Raw genomic sequence first — 3,261 nt, 5'->3', positions numbered from 1 at the left:
CTCCCAATTCTTTCGTCTGCGCCGCAACTGCTCCCTTCATGAGTCATTCCACACCATGGCATCTGACATGTCCTCATTCTTCAGGAACGGGGGTTCCCCTCCACCACAATAGATGAGGCTCGCACCAGGGTCTGTTCCATACCCCGCAACACTGCTCTCTCTGCCCATCCCCCCACTCGCAACAAGGGCAGAGTCCCCCTAGTCACCTCACCTTTCACCCCACCAGTCGTCACATCAAGGAGTAATCCTCCGTCAGTTTCGCCACCTCCAACATGACCCCACCACTCGCCTCATCTTCCTATCGCCACCCCCCCCCCCCCCCCCCCCCATCTGGCCTCTCCGCCAAAAGCAAAGACCACTCCCTCCGCAGTCTCCTCCTCCTGATTTTAACTTTATTCATAGAAATTCAAATATTATTCATTTCACTTATCCACTCCTTTTTTAAGAAGGGAATTCCAATATTCGCTTCGTCGTGGGCGTTGGTTTACCTGAGAAACAATGTACATGTGACAGAGGTTCCAAGGATTCGGCAGGAGCCAACAGTGGAATTGTATGAGGTTAATTCGACCCAGTGTGCAGCCTGGAACCACATGAAATAAATTGTGTGTTTACTCTGGAGCAGACAACCAAAGGCCCTTCAAAAGGTATACACACACGCCGGTAATTTGGAACGGACTTGCTGATCCCGTAATCGGCAGGATTCGAACCTGCGCGGTGAAACCCCAATGGATTTCTAGTCCATCGCCTTAACCACTCGGCCACGAATACTGCGGTGTCAACAATTCTGCTCCAATAAGGAAATGTTTGACGCCAATCGAGGACGGACAGGGACGACACTGATCCCGGAATCAGAGAAACGGGACTGTTCCTGAATTATAGTTTGAAATGTCACCATGTCAGGCATGGCCGTGTGATGAGGGAGAGGCAGAGTTAAAGTTTAGATCGATGTTGTTTCACCCTGAATTCCGTGTGGGCAGTTGGATGGATGGAATCTTAATCATAGCGGGCCAAGGTTTGTCTACCCCCATCACACCAGCAGCACAGCCGACTTGTTACTCTCAAGTTACTCTATGTTTCTATGTTTCTAAAGCACCGAATATGGGTATCAGCATCAGAGGCAGCGGTTATTGATCGCGCCCAGCTGCCCAAGACGATATGGTTCCAGGCTGCCGTATCGGGCCGCTGTGCACAATGTGGTACCCCCATTGGGCTGCCTCTTACATGGAAGCCCGGCAGCACTAGTGTTGTACATTAACGTAGATGATGAATTGTCCCCTATACTCACTGATTGGTTTCTGTTGGCAAATCCTAAACAACCTTCAGCAACATGATAGTGAAATATACTCTCAGTCTACTGCCGACACTGCCCACGACTCGGCGATCGAATATTCCATGGGAGAGTCAAGTGTTTACACTCTCCTTCATAGCCACTCTAGGCTACCCGATCCTTCTGTGCTCATTACGGTGAATAACAAGTCATTCTCTGCGAAGCTGGATACGGGTGCAAAAGTGAATGTTATGTCAACATCACTGTTCAACAAGATAAGAAATAATGAGCTGTTGACTGCTGATCGCTCTGTTTTGCGTGACTATGGGGGAGAAGAACTAACACCTGTGGGGAAGGCCACTTTCCACTGTGTGCTGCAGAAATCATCCTGTGACCTGTCGTTCTTTATTCTGGATTGCGACTGTGTCACCTTGCTGAGCAACCAGACTTGCCAGGATCTCGGTCTGGTGTCTTTCGACCGGACAGTTCATGAGGTTCAAGTTGTGATGGATGCGCTATCCGAGTATCCAGACCTTTTTGACGGTAAGCTGGTGAAGCTGCCGCTAGTGTATAAGATTGCAACTGACCCCTCCGTGATGCCTGTCATTCGCCCGCCGCACACAGTGTCATTTGCCATGAAGGACAAGGTAGAGGCTATGCTAAAGGACATGGTCGATATGGGTGTTCTGGCGTCAGTCAGCGAGCCCACCGAGTGGGTCTCCACTGTGGTCGCCACAATGAAGAAAGGAAAGAATGAGATACGGGTGTGCATCAACCCCAAGGACTTGAAATTGTCTATCAAGCGGCCCCGCTACCCAATGCGGACCGTTGTAGACGTCGCCGCCCAAGTCGGACAAGCAACGGTGTTTTCTGTCCTCGACGCCAGGAGCTCATTTTGGCAAATACCCTTGGACAAACGCTCCTCTGACTTAACAACCTTCGGTACACCCTTCGGCAGGTTTAAATTCTTGCGGATGCCGTTCGGCATCAACTCCGCTAGTGAGCTATTTTAGGTGTCTCTCTTATCCAGGTGTTTCAAGTATGAGTTTGGGCTACGAAGTCGTCCGTGGAGCTTTTGTGGTGATAGGCGAACTGCAGTGGGTGAAGACACACACAGACACACACACACACACACACACACACCACACACACACACACACACACACACACACACACACACACACACACACACACACACACACACACACACACACACACACACACACACACACACACACACACACACACACACACACACACACACACACACACACACACACACACACACACACACACACACACACACGCACGCAACCATTATTTCGTTCTACTAGACCACGACTCCATTTTGTAAACTATGTTAGATTTGACTATTAGCCCTTTCACCGGCACCTGCGAATTGTTCACCTAAACGCAATAAATCATAGTGACACGTCTTCGGCCTGGAATATTGGCCAAACACAGTTAATTTACAACCTGCCGAGCGGTTCTGGTGTTTCGGTTCCTATTTAGAGATATAGCGTGCAAAGGCTTTGCGGCGCGAAACCATACTCTGCAATCCAACTCGTCAGATTAAACGAAATTGCCCACCCGTGCTATTACCACTAAACCCCGCCTGCGATAATTCAATCCCAGCCTTTCCTATCCCCATAACTATCTAAATTGTATTTTAAATTATGTTTCATCTAACACTTCCGCATCTGCCTTTTACTTACTTTCACTGTTTTCTGTGATAAACGTTTGCTCATCCGGTCTTTTAATTATTTATTCCTCTCCTTAACCCTATGGAACAGATCAAAAAGCAGGAATCGCAGCACTATGTATCATAAGAGAGGGACGAACAACGGAATGAAATGACTCGCTCAGTGTTTGCAGTAGTTACGTCTGTTGGTCTATAACGTACCGAAACCCCGTGGCTGTAAATGTATGCAGCAAGAAGTATTTACAGCGTTTGTAAACGTTAACCGACAGACAAATCGCGAAGCCTGTAAAAT

General features: G+C 48.6%; 1 non-coding gene across 1 annotated transcript; it reads right to left on the bottom strand.

Moving 5' to 3' along the window:
- Positions 1 to 686: 686 nt before the first annotated feature.
- trnas-aga (transfer RNA serine (anticodon AGA)) lies at positions 687 to 768 on the bottom strand. Its single transcript has one exon. It is a non-coding gene; the product is annotated as a tRNA-Ser (tRNA).
- Positions 769 to 3,261: the final 2,493 nt, after the last annotated feature.

This window comes from Leucoraja erinacea, unplaced genomic scaffold (assembly GCF_028641065.1).
Source record: "Leucoraja erinacea ecotype New England unplaced genomic scaffold, Leri_hhj_1 Leri_973S, whole genome shotgun sequence".
Lineage (NCBI taxonomy): Eukaryota > Metazoa > Chordata > Chondrichthyes > Rajiformes > Rajidae > Leucoraja > Leucoraja erinaceus.
The sequence above is the reverse complement of the archived record's forward strand: the minus strand, read 5'-3'. Positions and strand labels throughout refer to the sequence as shown.